The sequence below is a fragment of the Pinus tabuliformis genome, chromosome 1_2, assembly GCF_031772625.1.
Source record: "Pinus tabuliformis cultivar Carrire ecotype Pingquan chromosome 1_2, CPIR1, whole genome shotgun sequence".
Taxonomy (NCBI): Eukaryota; Viridiplantae; Streptophyta; class Pinopsida; order Pinales; family Pinaceae; genus Pinus; species Pinus tabuliformis.
In genome coordinates this window covers 1037400930-1037422386 of record NC_142298.1, presented here as the reverse complement: position 1 = coordinate 1037422386, position 21457 = coordinate 1037400930, and positions in this window count along the sequence as shown.

The window sequence follows — 21457 nt, the reverse complement described above, 5'->3', positions numbered from 1 at the left end:
TCCATCAATCTCCATATTTGAAAATTGTTCCATAACTGCCTACCTTGCCCTATAGTATTACCATTTCCCAGAAACATTTTCAGCGGTACATCGTCATGGACTCCATTGCCCAATGAAATAGACTATTTCGGACTTGCATCCCAGCTTTGCCTGAAATCACCATCCAACAAAATTAAGACAAAACCCTGTGCATCATAACTGGCCTAAAATATGTCAAAACAAAGCTAAATTACAAAGAGAGAGCCCTCTCTGGTTGCAAGTAGGCTTGGACCTGTAGCTAAAAGATTGGTTAGTGGTTACCTCGGCCATATTCCCTTCAAGAGGCAGGGAACAACCTGAGTGATAACACACAGCACCGATTGTATGCTCAGCGCCAGACCAATTTTATATGGGAAATCTGCAACAGGTGCGCAGCGCCAAAGCCCAGGTGCGCAGTGCCGACAAAATGACTGTATTTTTCCTCTGTTTTTTCCCTCTTTCTCCAAAAATGTGATTTTTCTCCCTTTAGCTCATTCAATTGCAACAATGAAGACTCAAACACATGGATTGGCTTTTATATCCCTTTTCTTTTAATTTTTCATTAACCAAACCCACTTTTCTAATGTTTTGCTAGCTTTTTCACAAATGCTATGTTTTACTCATATTCTGGCTTTTGCTTTTTTGTAGGTGGACTTTTACATTGATTTTTTAAATGGAAGGAGTTGGCTTTGTTACCATGTCACCAGAAACAACTATTGGAATACTTATTACATATAGAAACATTGAAATTACATGAAATTTGTACAATAATGGAAAAAAACCTTGTTTTCACCTCAAAATAGAGTTTTGAGGTAAAAAAGAATTATTGAGCATAATAGAAGTAAACTTATGAGCTTATTTATCCTCCTCATGTGCCTGCTAACCTTTTTATTCAAATAGGAAGACCATGATGACAAACCCTAAGACCTAGTACCTAGTGACCAAATTTTACTTGAAGACTCACTGAAATGACAAAATTTGACTTTGACACCCTAAGACCATTTTGTAAGAGCATATTTGATCATTGGTGGAAGGTTTCAAAGACAGAAACTAACACCAAGCCTTAGCATGTTACAATGTACAAGTAGAAGATGATGAGGATGACCCGCGTAACATCAATATACCAGAATCTGAAGGGAGTCGTGAGGTGCACAGCCCTGAGATAGAAGATCCAGACATCACGGTGCCATTGAAAACAAAGCAAGTGAATATCGGAATAGAGGAAGAGTCGAAGTATGCTACCTTGGTGAGTATTGGGATGATGCTACAGTGGAAAAGGTCGTCGAGTTGCTCCGAGAATACCGAGATTTATTCCATACAAAAATTACGGAGCTGAAAGGGATTCTAGGAGACTTAGGAATGATGAAGATAACTTTGAAGCCAGATGCAAAGCCAGTGAAACAACGACCCTACAGATTGAATCCAAAATACAAAGCAAAGGTCCGCGAGTAATTGGATGAGATGCTGGCAGTAGGAATTATTGAACCAATCGAGGAGTCTGATTGGGTAAGCCCTATGGTCATACAGGAGAAGAAACATAAGGGTGAGATCCGCATCTGCTTAGATCTGCAGAAACTCAATGATGCTTGTGTTAACGATCCGTTTCCAACACCCTTTACAAATGAGGTACTAGAAAATGTGGGCGGGCAGGAAGCATACTCCTTCATAGACGAGTTCTCCAGGTACCATCAGATCAAGATCGTGCCAGAGGATCGGAGCAAGACAACATTTGCTACCGAATAGGGTTGTTTTTAGTATACAGAAATGCCCTTTGGGCTAAAGAATGTGCCGACGATATTTTTCTGTATTGTGGTAGCCGCGTTCACGGAATTTATCCACAAGTTCTTAGAAGTCTACCTGGATGAATGGATCATATTTGGCTTGGTTAAGAAACATGTCGCGAGCTTACAATTGATGCTGGATACCTGCCGCTGGCACTAGATTGCGCTCAACCTAAAAAAGTGTACTTTCCTTGTCCCTTTTGGGAACTTGCTAGGCCATGTGGTTTGTAAGCAAGGACTAATGGTGGATCCAACAAAGATCGTTGTCATACTAAATCTGCAAGCACCGCGAAGTGTAAAGTAGCTATGTGCTACATTAGGACACACGGGCTACTACTAGAAGTTTATAAAAAGCTACGCCCAGATCATGGCTCCAATGGAATAGTTACTGAAGAAGGATGATACGTATTGCTAGAATGAGGAATGTAACAAAATCTTAGAAACGCTTAAGGAAAAGATGGCATCTACCCCTATCTTGGTCTTTCCAAAGTGGGACGTTGAATTTCATGTACATGTCGACGCGTCATGTATTGCATTGGATATGGTACTCACTCAAGAAGGAGTGGAGGGCATCGATCACCCGATTGCATTCGCAAGCCATAGGTTGTCCAAGGTAGAAAAGAATTACTCTACTTCTGAGGGGTAAGGATTGGCGATGGTATATGCGCTCCAAAAGTTCCGTCACTATCTGCTCGGAGGACATTTTAAGATGTATATTGATCACTCTAAACTCAAATACCTAGTGAATAAGCCTGTGTTAGGCGGGCACATCTATCGATGGTTGCTGTTGTTTCAAGAATACGACTTTGAGGTTGTTGTAAAGCCGGGATGTTTAAATGTAGGTCCGGATCACTGTTGGGCCTTAGTTTTGGTCTCATTTTTGCTCAAAGAAACTTATTTATCCATCTATTTTCCATCCATTTTCCCTTCATTTATCCCATTTTGATGTATATTTGATATCCATTCAGGTATTTAATTTTAATTTTTCAATTTCTAAAGTTTTTATGAAAATTTGGTTTTTAGTGCAAAATTAGCAGATTCAGAAATTCCCGTAATAGCTCTATGGTTGATATGGTTGCAGGACACTTGGGCACGAATGGAATGCATGTATGAACAGCTTGGGAACTAGGAACAAGCTAGCAATGCTTAGTTCGAACAGAACAAGCTTTATTAGGCCCATTTGGTGCTAGTCAACCATGACTAGTCATTTAGAAATCCCATAGAAGTAGGGCAGTTTTGAGATTTTATAGGACTGGTCATCTTTCTTGGGATGGGAGTAATGAATTCGAATTAGATAGGTGGACGAGAGTAGATGGGTTTGTTTGAGTGAATATAGATCAGTTTGTTCATGAGACTTCTTATTTAAAGCCAAAACTTTGATGGCTTATGTATTGATTTATGATATACTTTTATGCTGTGACATCTTTGGATTGAGGAGTTAATTTGAAGACTTGTGTTATTATTATTTTGCTGTTCAATGCTATGGATGTGTGACTGAATTTAAGCTTCTGATATCACCTCTCAAGTGTGCAAGGCAAGGGTGGAGGGCCCCCATTCCAAGCTAAGTACACTTCCTTGTTAACTAGTTTTATTTCCTTGTAATCTGGTTGTTGTAGCACTAGTTTTTCAAAGCTTTATTTCAGATTGCTTTATGGTTTATGCATAGTGATTGATTTCATTAGTTAATAGCTTATTCATCACTTTATTGAGTTGGAAAAACAGGTGTTCAAGTTGGGCATCCCTTCTGCTAAAATGATGAATCAAAACTAGTTTCTTTTGTTTGCATGCAAGTAGTTTCTCATTGAGATTTTGATATTGAGATGAATGAATTATGATGGAATACCTTATGTGTCTCTTAAGTTAAGAGCTTCTTTCATTAATAATTTATCCATCTTAAGCTTTTGGTTTCAATCTCTGATTCATTAAGTGATAATTGAGGTGAAGGTGGACTTCTTGAGTCAAGAACCATTTCAATGTTTTTCCTCTTTTTAAGCTGATTGAGTTAGAGTTATAGAATGTATTACTTTTAGCTTTTGAATAACTTTTAGCTTTTGAATAACTTATATTTCAAGGTTTGATTACATCTGATCTTCACATATAGTGAACTTGCCTCAAAGCATAAACAACCCGGATTGATAAGAAATAATTGTGTTAATTTAGGTCCACAAATTAGCTCAACATTTTGGCGCCGTTGCCGGGGAGGCAAATATCGGCATAGTCAATAGAAAGATAAATTTCAAAACAAAAAAAAACATTAGTTACATTCCTTTTTAGTTATGTTTCTTTATGCCTAGATATAGAGATCCTCAAGGTAGATTTATCAAAAACCCCCCGCAAGTAGAGATAGGATCATCAAACACCCCAGTTACTGGTAATCCAATAATTGAGGAATTGGTAGAAAAACAAAGAACTGGACAAAGATTAACCTTGATTGAAAGGCAAACTTTGTTAGCTGGGGAAGCAAAACAAAAGCAATTCTCAACTTCTGGAAAACAAAAAGAAATTATTAAAGGAAAACAACCTGTCTTTCCATCCAAAAATCCTCCTATCTTCCAACAACCTGAAACTCCACTCGAAATTGAAACAAATCAACCAATGGCAGAAGAGGGACATGGATCTGTTATTTTCACTCCTGAACAACAAAGGGCTGAATATGAAAGACAACAAAGAGAATGGAGAAGAAAAAGAGAAGAGGAGGCAAAACAAGAAAATGATAGAAATATAGAAAACGATCGGAAAAGACAAGAAGATGGTAATGATCAAGAGACTACCTTTGGCTTTCCAATAGTAGACACAAGTGCAATATTAGGAGAAGAAGTAAAAATGAAAAATATTCCACCTTCTGTATTGCCAAACTTTTATGGAATGTCCACAGAATATCCTGATGCATTCATGTTTGAATTTGATATTCTATGTAGAACATATGGATATACTGATGACATTCATAAACTTCGTATTTTCCCTGCAAAATTAAAAGCAACAGCTTTGAAATGGTTTATGGGTTTAGGAGAACAAACAATAGCTTCTTGGGATGATATGAGATCTGTCTTCCTTAAGAAATATCAAGCTTATTGTAGATCTAGAGATTCAAAGGAAGATGTTTTCAGAATGACACAACAAGAAGATGAAAGTTTAGAAGAATATTTGGAAAGATTTGCATATAATCTACAGAAATCTAAACAACACTCTCTAAATCAAGAAACCGTTCGCACAATCTTTCTCAAGGGTGTAAGGGATGAATACCTTGAAATTTTGAATGTGATGGGTAAAGGAGACATTTCAAACCTACCATTCGATGAAATTGTTGAGTCATGTCAAAAATATTCTAGAGGAAGATAAAAAACCGGAAGAAGGGAAGCAAGTTCAAAAGCAGCAAAGTCAGCTGCAGGAGGGATAACAAGAGCTGAAATAGGAAGCTTATTGGAAAATTTCAAAATAGATCTCTTGAGTACATTAGGAACACAAGTAGATGTGCTAAATGCACATAAAAAGAAAGAAGAACAAGAACAAGCTCTAGCAATCTTTTGTTCCAAATGTAGAAAGAAACATCCCTTGAGAGAATGTCCTTTGGATAGTATTCAGGTTTGTGGTCTTTGTACAGAAAATCATTCCACAGAAAATTGTCTAAAATTGAAAGAATTACAAATAAACTCAATGGAAGAAGTGCCAGGGATAGAAGGTTTCTATTATGTAGCACCACGAAGACCATGGCAACCTAGGATGCCTCAACAAAATCAACAGCAATTCCCTCAACAACATTATCCCTATCCACCTCAAAATCCTTGGACCCCTCCAATGCCATGGCAAGCTTGGCCTCCACAACAATATTCACAACAACCTGTACAAGGTTGGAGAGGATATGGTTATGGAAACCAGCCACCTCAACAGTATCAACAACAATACCAGCAACAATACCAACAACCATTTGCATATCCACAATATCCACAATCCATACCCTTTCAACAACAACATTCTGCATATCCGCAATCCATCCCATTTCCACAGCAGAATCCACCATCATTGTTGACCCAACCACAACAGTTACAGCTACCCACAAATCAACCCAGACCAACTCAACTACCAGCCCAACCAATGGCAAATCTAAATAATAAGGTGGACAAATCTGCATACACTGTAGAGGAAGCAGTGTGTTTTCCTACATATTCGATTCTTCCTCTTAATGATGTCAATCTAAGGTTTGGAAAAGTGCTTAAAAAGGATTCTCCTCCAATCATAGAAGAACCAACTGAACAAGGAGAATCACCTGAAACATCACAAACTGAGATACAAATTTAGAAAGGAACAAATATTACAATACAAACACCACCTTATGTTGAAAGGTTAGTGGAACAACAAAACAAAACAACCCTTCCAGAATTTGATATCTTAGATGAGTTAAAAAATGCTTATGTAAAAATTCCTTTGTTAAAGGCAATTAAAGAAATACCAATATATGCTAAAACAATAAAGGAATTGTGCATTAGGAAATCAGAGAAAAAGAAAAAGGATCCTACTACAATCCAAGTCATTGGTAAATTAGCAAGCCTCATGTCTACACAAACCATAGTAGAGAAATATATTGATCTTAGTATCCCTATGGTTACTATATCAATAAATAATTTCTCAGTACCAAACACATTAATAGACTTGGGAGCAGCTATAAATGTAATGACAATGGAGACAATGAAAACTTTGCATTTAAACAACATTAGATCAACTTCTACAATCTTGGAATTAGCAGATAGATCTAAAGTTGTTACTGAAGGAATATTAGAAGATATCATAGTCCCTTTGGATTCATGGGAGTATCCTGTTGACTTCCTTATCTTGCAACCAAAGTCAAACTTGGGAGGACATCCTCTAATCTTAGGCAGACCATGGTTAGCTACCGCTGATGCCTTCATAGGATGCAGATCAGGAAGCATGATTATTTCACATGGAGATGAAAGGAAACACATAACTCTTTATTCACCTACACAATCAACTTCTTTAGAATCAGTACTTGAAACTCAAGAAAAACAACAAACTAAATCAGTTTTAAGTATAAATCAATTCTTTGATTTTAGAGAAGAAGAAGAGAATGAAGACTTAATGGATCTTTTCATTTCAGAACCAAGTATTTCAGAGCAGCTTAGAAAAGTTCAATATGAAGCTGCAAGTAACCTTTTGAATCAATGCTTTCAGGAAACTTGTACTATTCAAACTTTGCAGAAATCTTTTATAGACATCTTTCCTGTAAACACAATCTCCAATCCAACAATAAAAACAATTGAGGTATATCCTGGAAAACATCTAAACATTGGAAACGAATTGCAATCAGCACAAGAGCAAGAGGTAATTGCATTATTACAGAAATATTCAAAAGCTTTTGCCTGGGATTATACTGATATGCAAGGAATCCATCCTAGCACATGTATCCACCACATCTATACAGATGATCAACTTAAACCTGTAAGACAACCTCAAAGACGAATGAATCCCATGATGAAGGAAATCGTGAAAGAAGAACTGCAAAAATTGTTAAAAGTTGGATTCATCTATCCTATTTCAGATAGTCAATGGGTTTCTCCAATGGTTATTGTACCAAAGAAAAATGGAAAGTGGAGGGTATGTGTGGACTATCGGGAACTAAACAAAGCTACACTAAAAGATCATTTTCCTCTACCATTCATTGATCAAGTGTTAGACTCATTAGCTGGAAAGAAATTTTTCTCCTTCTTAGATTGGTTTAGCGGATACAACCAGATAAGAATAGCAACATAAGACCAAGACAAGACAACATTTACTTGCCCATGGGGAACCTATGCATATAATGTTTTGCCATTTGGTCTATGCAATGCACCTGCAACTTTCCAACGAGCAGTACTTGCAATATTTGCTGATCTAATTCATGAATGTGTAGAGGTCTATATGGATGACTTCACAGTTTACGGAAACACGTACAATGATTGCTTAAACAACCTTGAGAAAGTTTTGAAACGATGCATTGAAACAAATTTGTCATTAAGCAATGAGAAATGCTATATGATGTTGACAGAAGGAATAGTTCTGGGACACCATATTTCTGCTTCAGGAATTAAGGTGGATCTAGCAAAAATCCAAGTCCTAGTAAAATTAATTCCTCCTACAACACAGAAAGAGGTAAGAAGCTTCTTAGGCTATGCAGGCTATTATAGATGATTCATTGAAAACTTTAGTAAAATAGCCCAACCTCTGTTCAAACTATTAGCAAAAGATATTGAATTTCACTGGACAAATGATTGTCAAAATGCATTTCAAATTCTGAAAGAGAAATTGTCAGTTGCACCCATTCTTCGTGGGCCAAATTGGTCTTTACCATTTCATATATCAACTGATGCATCCGATACCACGATAGGTGCCTCTCTTGGACAGAAAGAGAACTTGTTCACTTATGCAATATACTTTATAAGCAAGAATCTAACACCTGCAGAAATGAACTACATAGTCACAGAGAAAGAAATGTTAGCCGTTATACATGCAGTAAACAAATTCTGGCACTATATAACATGATATCAAGTTTTCATTCATACCGATCATTCAACAATCAAATACTTGATGAATAAACACATCACCAATGGACGAATAACAAGATGGTTACTATTATTGCAAGAATTTAATATCACAATACAAGACCGGCTAGGTAAAGAAAATCAAGTGGCTGGCTTTCTTTCCCGCATACACTCACCCAATGATCCAAATCCATTTGCAGATAACTTTCCAGATGAACACCTGTTTTCTATCATAGTAAAAACACCATGGTTTGCAGACATTGCAAACTATTTATCTTCTGGAAAGTTTCCACCTCAATTCGCTAAAAAGCAAAAATACAAAATTGTTAGAGCAAGCTCTAGGTATAGTTGGGTAAATGGTGATTTATTTTATACTGGTTCAGACTTGATAATTAGAAAATGTGTGCGAGAAGACGAAATATTAGACATTCTAAGAGCATGTCACGATGAACCATGTGGTGGCCATTTTGCAGATAAACGAATAGCATATAAGGTGCTGCAACTGGGCTATTACTGGCCATCCATCTTCCGAGATTCTAAGAAATATGTCAAGCAATCTGACAGCTGTCATAGAATAGGGTGACCAATCACAACAGATGAGATGCTGCTGAAGCCACAGGTCCTCATAGAACCATTTGAGCAATGGGCACTTGACTTTGTTGGACCTATCAATCCACCATCAAATGGAAAGAGGTACATCTTAGTATTTACAGACTATGTAACCAAATGGGCAGAGGCTAAAGCAGTAAATAGAGCAACAGAAGATACAGTGGTCACCTTTCTTTTTGAAGAAATCTTTGTCAGATATGGAGTACCTAGAAAAATTGTAACAGATCAAGGCGCACAATTTACATCAAAGCTGGTACGAGATCTAACGGAGAAATACAAGATCAAGTACAGGAAATCTACACCATATCATCCTCAAGCAAATGGGCAGGTTGAATCAACAAATAAAGTCCTAGAAAATATCATGACAAAAATAGTACAGATGAACAGAAAAGATTGGTCTGAAAAATTAAAAGATGCATTATGGGCCTACAGAATCACATGGAAAACTACAACTGGTTTCAGTCCATACCAGTTAGTATATGGGAAAGAGGCCCTACTGCCTATAGAGTTTCAGATACATACATACAGACTAGCAGCTGAACTAGGACTAGACTTGACAGAAGCACAACAGCAGTGGATCATGGAACTGAATCAGTTGGATGAGCATCGTCAACAAGCCATGGAACATACTACACTGGTGCAACAACAAAGAATGAAGTGGCACGACAGATATATCAAAACAAAGACATTTCGCAAGGGAGACTGGGCATTGCTCTTTGACTCCAAATTCAAAGACTTCAAAGGAAAGTTCACAACACACTGGCTAGGCCCATATGAAATTGACGAAATATTTGACAATGGAGCAGTCAAGATCAGGACAATCGACTAGGATTCCACCTCATTTATAGTGAATGGACATAGGCTCAAAGTTTACAATAGGCCTATCAGTGAAGAAGCATTTATGAAACAACTGATCGAAGATACAGAACTGGAACTCATGGCACAGGATCAGTCATCTTCTAGTCTAGTAGTTGAATAAAAATAATAATAATAATAATAATAACATAAAAATAAAAAAAAAACATAAAAAAAAAATAATAATTTGTTTGCAAGTGAAAACCAGGCAACTGGCACTTCGCAAGCACGAATTCATAGGGGAAAACCAGGGCAACTTGGACTCTATGAATTCTTCTACTTGTTCTATTGTTCTCAGATACTTTTACTGTAGGCACTCTCCATCACCGAATGACTTGAGGACAAGTCATATCTTCAACAAGGGGGAGACTTGCATCAGCTCTTTAACTGGACAGCTGAAGTTAAAAGCTGGTGTTGCAAACATCAGATCTTTAGCTGGAAAGCTAAAGTATAGAAGGAACTTGTATTGTCAACAGAGGGACCTGACATAACAAATCATTGCCGCAGGACCTGAAAGACCTGCCAATGTCAAAACAACATGTGCATATTTTGTAAGCAGTGCAAAGGGACCTGAAACAAAGAATCATTACAGAGGGACCTGACTAACAATTCAAGAACCAGAACATGAAGAACAAGGAGCAGCAATAAAGTCTACATTTTGATCCATCTACAACATCTGATCAATTGATCAGCCATCATCCAGGGGAGTATATGTATAGTCATTTTGTGCTTTAAAAATTCAAATTTTTCTTAGAAATTTTTAGTTTTTGTTAAGTTGAAATTAGTACTTGAGGATATTCATTATCATTCATATCCTATATTCCTATAACCCTTATACATCATAACCCTATTCCCTTTCATTTCCATACATATTCCCTATTTTCATTAACCCTATTACCCCTAAGTATTTTTCTTTAAGAGCTTAGAAAGACCAAACTGGGACAACTTTCAACCTGCACATACAACTCAAAGCATTAGTGGTAGTGATAATTTTAAATATGACCCAAATGGTCATTTTAAAATTATAAAGCTATGTGATACAGGTCAAACAAACCCCATGCGCTATATGGAAATCAAAAGTTATTATATATCATACCAACATATACCATAGTTCAAAAATGTGAATGCGCTAAAGTCATATAACCCAACGCGCATATGATATAAGGCATAAGGTATATAAAATAGTGGTGCACAACATATGGTATATAACATAGTTATAAGTGAAGGATCATATAACAACGCGTATGGTATGATATATGGTGGATGGCCGCATGTAAACCAACATTGAAACATTACGGCGGGGTGGTTGAAATATCATTGCATATAAATCATTGCATATAATTCATTGCAAAACAAGCAATGGTTGTATATCATTGCAAGCGCATGACGGTGGACATGATGGTAAAACAATAGCAATAAACAAAACGTTAACCCCAAACGAAAATCGGCCAGCACACAGGTACGAGCTTAACACGGTGGCATGGCAACCCATTGTCATTGGACATTATACTGTGCAAGGATCATGCGTATGAAACGATGATTTGGCCATCCTCATGACACAGTCGGGCGACTGGTCAAACAGGACGGCCATGTAAACCACGCATTGTAAACGCCAATGAATAAGAAGCGCAATACAACCCTGAAACGGTCATGAACCGATTGAGCTCTTGCGCTGTTTAAACCATAATTTTCATTGCCGAATAGCTCAGAGAAATGGTGTTTGAAGCTGCAGCATAGTAAAAAGAAGGGTGAATTGAGTTGGGGCGAATTTAAAGAAGGAAATCATCCCGGGTTTAACATTCAGAGATAACAGATTTTCGGGATTCAATCAGGTAAGGCACTAGTTGTTTAAGCTCGGCACACAGTGAGTCAAGGTTATGAACTATCTGTTATTAATGGTTACGATTGCTCTGCCCTTACCACCAGTCAATTGCACAGTTGAACAAGGATTTGGAGTGCCGGATATTCCTCAAAGCGCTCGTTGATAACAGGTAAGCTGAAACCATAGCCTCAAATCCGTTGATTCGCTGCGTGAATCTTGGTATGAACTGCTAGTGGATCACGCTTCACTTAAATGACAATGCATTGCATGGTTAACATGTTTAGGATTTGGCATTGCTATGAGGAGTTTTTATGGCGTGCCGTGTTAACAATGAAAACTATGCACAAAGGAGGCACGAAACTTAACTGTTATGGCATGCTATGTTGTATGGCGGTGAGTGGGAATTAAATTGTGAGTGCTGTAGAATGCGCACTGTGTTTGTTTGTTGCCATACCTTGTTCTGATTGCGCACCGTTTTAAACATCAAAACAAATAGTCAAACTGCTATGCCTTATGCATGAAACGACATGCGTCCGTAACCCTTGCTGCGCACTGTTTTTTTCATTTGCACCGAAACAAGGGATTGAAATGCTTGAGGATTGAATGAATAATGCCTCCCAAACGAAGATTTGATTGCCGAGCTAAATGCACTGTGTTTTTTATTTTATCACCCGTGTTTTTGAGGCCGAGAGTATGTGTATAGTCCTCAACCTGCCATGCTGAGGCTGAGAGCCTTCTTGCCAATATTTATGATGCAACCAAGCGCATTTTTGTAATTGTTTTTATGATGAGGCCGCAAGCATAATTTCCAAAATTTTGTGATCAGTCAAAAGCGTTTTTTTCAAATGTTTTTGATTAGGCCGAGAGCATTTTGAATTTTTTTTTTGATGAGGCCGAGAGCCATATGCATGCGAACCACTCAGTTTTCTTGGTTGAACATACACAGTAAAACAATGGTTTGAATTTTGGCAACGAAATAAGGCGATGAGCATACATGGACATTGTTTATATATGTATTTTTGTTTTCAAAAACAGAGAGCAGCATATTGACAGGGGTATACAGGTGTTTGTTTGCATTGAGCAGGGAACTAAAACAGTGCTGTTGCAGAGAGCAGAGTCAAACAGAGGTTAAGAAAGTCAGAATTAAGTTGATTGAGAGGAGGAAGGTAAGCTTCTTCGCTTTCAAAATTTCATTTTGAAAACAAACAAATAGTTATATTTTTATTGTCAAAATGAAATTAGTAACAACAGAGGAATTCATTCATTGGTTTACAGAAGCAATGTCAGTCAGAGTAGAGCCAAAATTTCAGATAGAAAGCTGGGGGAAGGAAACTATAGAAAAACTTTACCAAGCGGGGATGATAAGTTTCTTACAAAAATTTGATGGCCACTCTGAACAAATAACCAGGGACTTTATAAACAATTTCAGTCAAGACCAGACACGGGTAGGAGATGTCATTATTCCTGTAACCCAGGAATATCTTTCCCAAGCTTTAGATCTACCCATGATAGGTGAGAAGTATTACAAAGGCCTGCACTTCAAGGAGAAAGCTTGGACTTTCTTTCTTGAGAAGAACCGGAAAGGGACATTTGATAGAACAAAAGGGATACCTAGGGAATGGTTTAATGAACCATGGGGTGAGTTGGTTTTGGTTATCCAAAAGTTTTTGACTTGTGATAGAGGATATAGCGTTGCCCACTTGTATCATGTCAGACTTCTGCAGCATATAAAAGGGGAGAATAGGATTAACTTGCCTTATTTCCTATATAGGAGCCTTTTGAGAATGATTGAAACAGTCAAACATGAACACAGGCCTAAAGTAGGACAGATTTACCACCAAGGATTAATCAAAATCCTAGTTGAGTATCAGGTGAGATTACAGGGCATAGTGTGGCGAGAGTTCATGTCTAAAAATCAATTCATTGAACAGGTTAATGAAGTACAGGATAAAACATAGCAGGAAAACAGAGGATTGATGAACTCACCCTTGTATCCCAGAACAAGAGCCAAACAACAGAATAACATGGCCATGCAAGAAAATGAAACATCTGTTATGTCTATTCCTAGAAGATTTAGGAATAAAAGTCCCATTGATTTAGACAAGGAAGTAGAAACATATTCCCCAAGACAACAAGAAGAAAATGATATTGCACAAGAGGTATTTGAGAAGGATTCTTCATATGATGATGCAGCAGCAGCATCACTAATGAAAACAACACAAGATTTTGAGAGAGAAATCAATTTGGGAAGAATCAGGGACTTAACTGACCAATTGGAAATTAGCAAAATCTTGGAGAAACAATTAAAAGAGGAAAACAAGGCAAATAAGAAAGATAATGCTAAATTGGTTAAGGAAAATGAAAAATTAAATGAAGAATTGGGGAGACTGAAAAGGAAAAATGATTTACTTTCTAAGCAAGCATTTAAATGGCTAAACGAAAAGAACATGTGGTAGGCAAAGTATGAAAAACAAAAGGTCAAAGCAGCTTTGCTTAGGGAGAGACATGACACAGGTCTGGATTGTTTGGTCAGGGCAACACAACAGGAAGCATCTACAAGTACAACATCTACTACAGAGAGAAGAAGGTCAAAGAGGAGCAAGCAAGCATGGGGACATGCTTGATGATAAGCAAGGGAGAGATGTTGGGCCTTAGTTTTGGTCTTATTTTTGCTCAAAGAAACTTACTTATCCATCTATTTTCCATCCATTTTCCCTTCATTTATCCCATTTTGATGTATATTTGATATCCATTCAGGTATTTAATTTTAATTTTTCATTTTCTAAAGTTTTTATGAAAATTTGGTTTTTAGTGCAAAATTGGTAGATTCAGAAATTCCCGTAATAGCTCTAAGGTTGATATGGTTTCAGGACACTTGGGCACGAATGGAATGCATGGATGAACAGCTTGGGAACTAGGACTAATCCAGAAATGCTTAGTTCGAACAGAACAAGCTTTATTAGGCCCATTTGGTGCTAGTCAACCATGACTAGTCATTCAGAAATCCCATAGAAGTAGGGCAGTTTTGAGATTTTATAGGACTGGTCATGTTTCTTGGGATGGGAGTAATGAATTCAACTTAGATAGGTGGATGAGAGTAGATGGGTTTGTTTTAGTGAATATAGATCAGTTTGTTCATGAGACTTCTTATTTAAAGCCAAAACTTTGATGGCTTATGTATTGATTTATGATATACTTTTATGCTGTGACATCTTTGGATTGAGGAGATAATTTGAAGACTTGTGTTATTATTATTTTGCTGTTCAATGCTACGGATGTGTGACTGAATTTAAGCTTCTGACATCACTTCTCAAGTGTGCAAGGCAAGGGTGGAGGGCCCCCATTCCAAGCTAAGTACACTTCCTTGTTAACTAGTTTTATTTCCTTGTAATTTGGTTGTTGTAGCTCTAGTTTTTCAAAGCTTTATTTCAGATTGCTTTATGGTTTATGCATAGTGATTGATTCATTAGTTAATAGATTATTCATCACTTTATTGAGTTGGAAAAACAGGTGTTCAAGTTGGGCATCCCTTCTGCTAAAATGATGAATCAAAACTAGTTTCTTTTGTTTGCATGCAAGTAGTTTCTCATTGAGATTTTGATATTGAGATGAATGAATTATGATGGAATACCTTATGTGTATCTTAAGTTAAGAGCTTCTTTCATTAATAATTTATCCATCTTAAGATTTTGGTTTCAATCTCTGATTCATTAAGTGATAATTGAGGTGAAGGTGGACTTCTTGAGTCAAGAACCATTTCAATGTTTTTCCTCTTTTTAAGCTGATTGAATTAGAGTTATAGAATGTATTACTTTTAGCTTTTGAATAACTTATCTTTCAAGGTTTGATTACATCTGATCTTCACATATAGTGAACTTGCCTCAAAGCATAAACAACCCAGATTGATAAGAAATAATTGTGTTAATTTAGGTCCACAAATTAGCTCAACAATCACCTGTCCCGAATTGAGACTGGTGAAGAACTAACAAATCTAGAGGAGGGACTCCCAGATGCCCAATTATATGCTATGCGTGTTGTAGATGGCCACTTTGAAGATATTATCCACTTTTTAACCACGGGCACTGCGCCACAGGGGTATTCTATCCAACAAAAGAAGGAATTAGTGATACGCGTAGCAGATTTTACTGTAATTGTAGGCCACCTCTACAAGATGGGCAACGACAAAATATTGTGTAGATATGTACCAGAATTCGAGCACAGACAGATCCTGGCTGAAGCACATGGAGGGGTTGCTGGCAGACATTATGCGGGCCATGCCACAACCCAGAAGATTCTTCGTGCCGGATTATGGTGGCCCACTCTACATCAAGATTCGAAAGCATACTGTCGGGCCTGCGATGTATGCCAACGGACGGGCAAACCATCACAAAGGGATGAAATGCCCCTTCAACCACAGATGACACTACAACCATTTGAGAAATGGGCGATCGACTTCGTCGGGCCTATTGAACCGCGAGGAAAGACGGGTGCACGTTATATCATCACTGCGACCGAATATTTGACCCGATGGGTAGAGGTGCAACCAGTTAAGGATTGCACGGCTGCAACAACAACAAAATTCTTGTTTGAGAACGTACTGACCAAGTTTGGCTGCCCCAAAATTCTCATGAGTGATAAGGGAACACATTTCCTGAATGAAACGATCAGTGCACTCACTGAGGAATTTCAAATATATCAACAACAAAATACGCCCTACCATCCGCATGCAAATGGGACTGTCGAGGCCTGCAACAAAATTTTGGAGACCGTGTTGACTAAGATCTGTAATGCGTGATGAAATGACTCGGACTTATGCATCCCTACTGTGCTATGGGCATACTGAACTACGTGCAAGAAGCTGACAGGCCAGACATCGTTTTGCTTAGTCTATGGCAAGGAGGTCATTATGCTTATGGAATATATTGTGCCTAGTCTGCAGATTGCGGCAATCACAGGTATGACAGACCGTGGGGCGTTGGAAGAAAGGCTCACACAGCTAGAAGAATTGGAGGAGGAGTTCTTTCTGGATGGATTGCAGGAGACAATGAAGGAGCAGTAGGACGATGAGCACCACCCAAAGGAACACGAACCGCGAAGCCAAGGCAGAGCATCTAGCCGCACCGACGAGTGACTCGGGATGAGTCATGATGATTGTGTTAGGGGACTGTTGGGTAGTGGAGGTCCCACGTAACGATTTTGTGGCAAAAAGCCCAAAAAGTAGGATTAAAATTATTGTAAAAACTCCAAAGTATGTGGAGCACGAAGTATAATATGATTGAGTCAAAGGGTAGTCCACCCAAAAATAATGTAAAGAAATATAAATAGAGTTGGCCTGCGTAGGGATCGTGAGCCAAGGAAGGGTATAAATAGAGCGCAGCTCTATGAGGGAAAGGCAGTTCTGTTTGGAAAGAAAAGGTGAAATGTAATGGGTTTTAGAAGAAGATAGTCTGAAAGCGTATGTAAGTCAGAGTTAAGGGTTGGGGTAGTAGATAGAGGCTTTGTAGCTGTGTGCGTAGAGGTTTGGAAAGTTTTCAGCTCTGTGCATGGACCCCTGCAGCTGAGTGCGTAGGATAGATCTGGATGTATTGAGTAAAAGTGGAAATAAAGATAAGTTTCTTCTGAATTTTTGTGTTCCTTCTGAGCTGTCGTGAATCTAAATTTTGTAATATCTGTTTAATTTAATCTACTTATGGTATTAATGAATGTAAATCTGGGTTCATTTTAATGTGTGAATCAGTTGTGTTGGTTAATTTTTGCTTAAAGATCTTGTTAATTTGTAACCGCATACTCCAATAGAACAGTGCACTAATAAGAAAGATATGATCAACCTGGATCTGTGTGAATACCGAGTAGCGGGGAGCTGTAAACGAGTGCGCAAAACCTCTAGACCACAACAAGACATCCCTAGGGTGCGGAAACCTGGTTCCAGCACCCTCCTCTGCTACCTCGGGTGAGACCTTAGTCCGCGCTCTGCGGGCTGTTGCCGAAAGGGCCAGTAGCTACGGGATTTGTTTGGCTAAATAACTCTTCTGAACCTGGGTCAGGCCTAATTAAGCCAACACCTGCACTATCTGCGTGGCTCTTATACTGTGTTGTCTACAGGCTGGCCAACTTCTCCCCAATGGTGGCGGAGAGCACATAGGCCTCATCCAGCCAAGGCCCCAATCTGGTCTCGAGGACTGCCTCTCTTCGCTATGCTACTTCCACCTATTCTTTCAGCTCCTTTGCCTCCTGCAACTTTGCCAATCTCTGCGTGATAGCGACAGTACGAGCTATTTCTCTTGCCTCATTGTACCACTATTGTAATTCCCTTGCCTCGGTGTTTAACCTTTGCAGGTTTGGATCTTCCTGCAGACTCGTGAGTACTTCGAGAAATTGCTCAAATAGCGCAGTGCATTCTGTCACCACGGAATTTACTGTAGCAACTGCATCCTTGAAAACTGCCTCACGTTGTTCTTTGACCTCTCGTGGAGTCGAAGGCTGTACCCTCAACTTGAGCTCTATAATATTTCAGTTTAGCTCAAACTGTACCTTGGCCATATCTATCCTTGCATTGTGCACACCTACAACCAACTTCTGAATCTTGGCCTCCACCATGTTGCGTTGTGTTATATTCTTTCCACGTAGTTAACAGAGGGTTTGAGGGGCACCCATAACCCCACTTTATGGGGTCCGGGGCAGCGCCCCAGAAAATTTTGGTTTTGGACCCTATGTTAGGTTGGGAGGAACCACCTATGGTTTTGTGCATGATTTTCGCACATGTTTTTTGGACATGATGGTTTTCGGTCCATGGTATTGGACGCGATGGTTTTCGGTCCATGGTATTGGATGCTTCGGCATGTATAAATATGTATTATAACATTGAAAGGAACATAATGAAAAAATCAAGCTGGTAGTCCCGGTTTTGGGATCCAGGGGAAATATATGTGTATATGTGTTTTATGTGTTCTGCTCTCGCATTATTTATTTTCTGTGCTTTAGAATTCATATGCAGGTAATTTCTGTATGGGGTTAAAACCTACACACCAGTGCTTCTTTTGGAATATGTAGTTCTGGAACTGTTCTACATGATTCTGCGATCACTGTTGCGGTTCACTCGTTCTTCTCCTGAACCTTCTTCCAGGTGTCTATTGCTATCGATTTCTCAATGAACATCTGTTCATTTTTAACCTTCTACTCGCTGATCACATTCAGCGCGCACTGCTCTCGGGCCCTAAGTTACACGATCACAACTGCTTGCAGTGTGTGAAGGAATTCACTTGGGAGTGTGGCCAAGTTCAAACCAATATTCTTCAAGGCGCTGACAATTGCCTTGTCAGCTTTCGCCTCCATGCTCAGATCTCCATTTGGCAGCACGATGGATCGGGGATCCAAAGAGTGAACCATCTCCACTACTCCAGTGGTCCTTGATGCCAAACTAGTCGACGCCACGCTAGTCTGCCCTACACCTGCCTGCAGTTGAGTAGTTTGGATCTACAACTCACGCAGACCCATCTGGATGGCAACCAAAGCTTTCTTCTGCTACTGCTCAAACTGCTGCAGCAAATCCACTGTTGCGTCCCTTACCTTATCGCCAATGTCATCTAAGTCACCCTATGTCAAGGTGATCAAGTATAGGGACTACTTAGTGGCCTTGGTATTTTTGCGTGGCCCTTCCTTCTCCTACTCCAGATTTCACTTCACCTAGAAGGGAGTGCTTTTCAGATCTGTACCACCCTACTCTGATCACTCTTCTTCTTCTATCTATGGTGAAGGGGATTTTTGACTTCTGTCAGAATCACACTCTTCCTCCCGTTCCTTCATGGCGCGCTCCACTTCTGCTATGGGTTTTTTGTCAGCCTCCTTCTTCCGACTTTTCACCAACTGCTGAATCTTCGACCAGACCTCTTCCTTCTTTTGCTTTCCCGTGAACTTACTAGACTCGATAGATAAATCTGATGCTGTGCGCCACTCAGCTGGCCAACAATCAAGGACCGCTACTATGGCATCATCTATTGCGAGGTATGGTAGATCATACCACTTCTGTTCTAGGTCCTTGCATGCCCAGATGGAGATACAGTGGAAGTCCACTTTGAACTTTACGTATCTTGATAACTGCTTAAACTTAGTTGGTGACAACCATAGCTTGCGATTGATGGCTGCGTGGATGCTTGACTCCATCAGCACCCAAAATATTTTAGTCTCCCGGACCTGACCAACGTCCTTTGTGGCCCATAGTGAAGCAAAATTCGTTGCTTCTGGCAGATCTTCTGCAATCAGAGGAAATTGGTTGTCTTCTAGTAGTTGCCACACGACCAACACAATCGAAAGTAACAATCATGAGTAGTGGAACGTTTTGTTGTGGTCCTATGCTTCCCTGTAGATCACGAGGAACTCGCTACACAGGTAGCACACTTAGTTGAATTATACTCCCTCTGCACATTGGGCCGCTAATGAAACCAATAGTGCCAACACCTTGTCTACGCGACATTTCCTCATCACCTTGCCAGCCAAGATCTGGGTGGCCACCTTCACTGCGGGGTCCGTAATACTTGAAATTGAATATTCACGCGACTTCTTGACAAGATTAAACTTGTCCTTCATCCTTTTGGTGAGGTTACGCTCGCCCATCTTTTTTCCAAATGCCTTGGTCGGGTTCAGCCCTGAATGGGGTAGTAGGGTGATCCTATGGATCAACATGTTAGTTATAGGGATTGGCCCTCCCAACCACAGGCACCTATAATGCACCGGGCATAGCAACTATTTGATAACTATCAAATTTATGGGAGCGTGGTGGTAATGCGACACCCATAGCAGATTCAATAATCTTTCCTTTTCCATGTACGAATCCACTTCACCGGCTCCAGCGTAGTGACACCCGAGTCCTTGTAGAATACTCTTTGCATGAAATTATCAGTAGCCAGGTGGGGGAAACTCTCAGTGTCCCCCAAGTCCAAATCCTCTAATTTCAGATGTGGGATGCGCACCAAGCGTGACCCTTCAAATTTTATGTTTTCTGGAAGCAAGGGTGTGTTAAGGAGAAAATTTCACTCATTAGGGTCCTTCAGGACCTTTACCTTGCCTTTGCATGGAGGGATGTATTCTGGTATTGTTATCACCCCAAGAAACTATCCTAGGTTGTATCTAAGAGATGCTCGGGAACATTACAAACTCAACAAAAATGTTGGAAATAGGTGGATGAATGGAAGGAATGATGCATATTCAAGCCAGATAACCACTTCTACTACGCTTAACCCCAGACATGGGTGAACACCACCAGACTACAAGGCTTTAAACCACCAATTACTCACAGTTTGAGGATTAAGTGAACATGGAGAATACTGACCACACCAGCAGATGCAAAAGACCATGTGATGGCCGGTTGCAACCAGTAGAGAGGTCTGCAAATCTATTTCCTAATGCACAGACATGATGACAACTCTTTGGCACTAAGTAAAAAGAAACCTGCGTAGCATATTCAATGATACATACTAGATTCTAACACAGAGGTGGGATGACAACCCCTCTAATGCTAAACATCAAGAGCACATGAAAAATACATAGCAGGCACAACCTAGAACAAAGTAGAAATAGAAAGTGAGAAATTAACAACAAAAGAAGCTTGTATTAGTTGAAAATGAAGACCAGACGTTGCAGGTATCACAGTAGTTACAGTCTCCAGAAGTTGAACCTTACATCAAAACAACAACCATCAACCTCATTACATCTGTGTTCTGGGTATATATAGAGTTTTTTTACAAAGATATTTTGTTGTTCTATGCGTGGAGGGGTCATAATGGACCACCAACCACCTTAACTCTAGGATAGAGTCTTTGGTGCAGTCTGCCTGCTCCAATGAATGA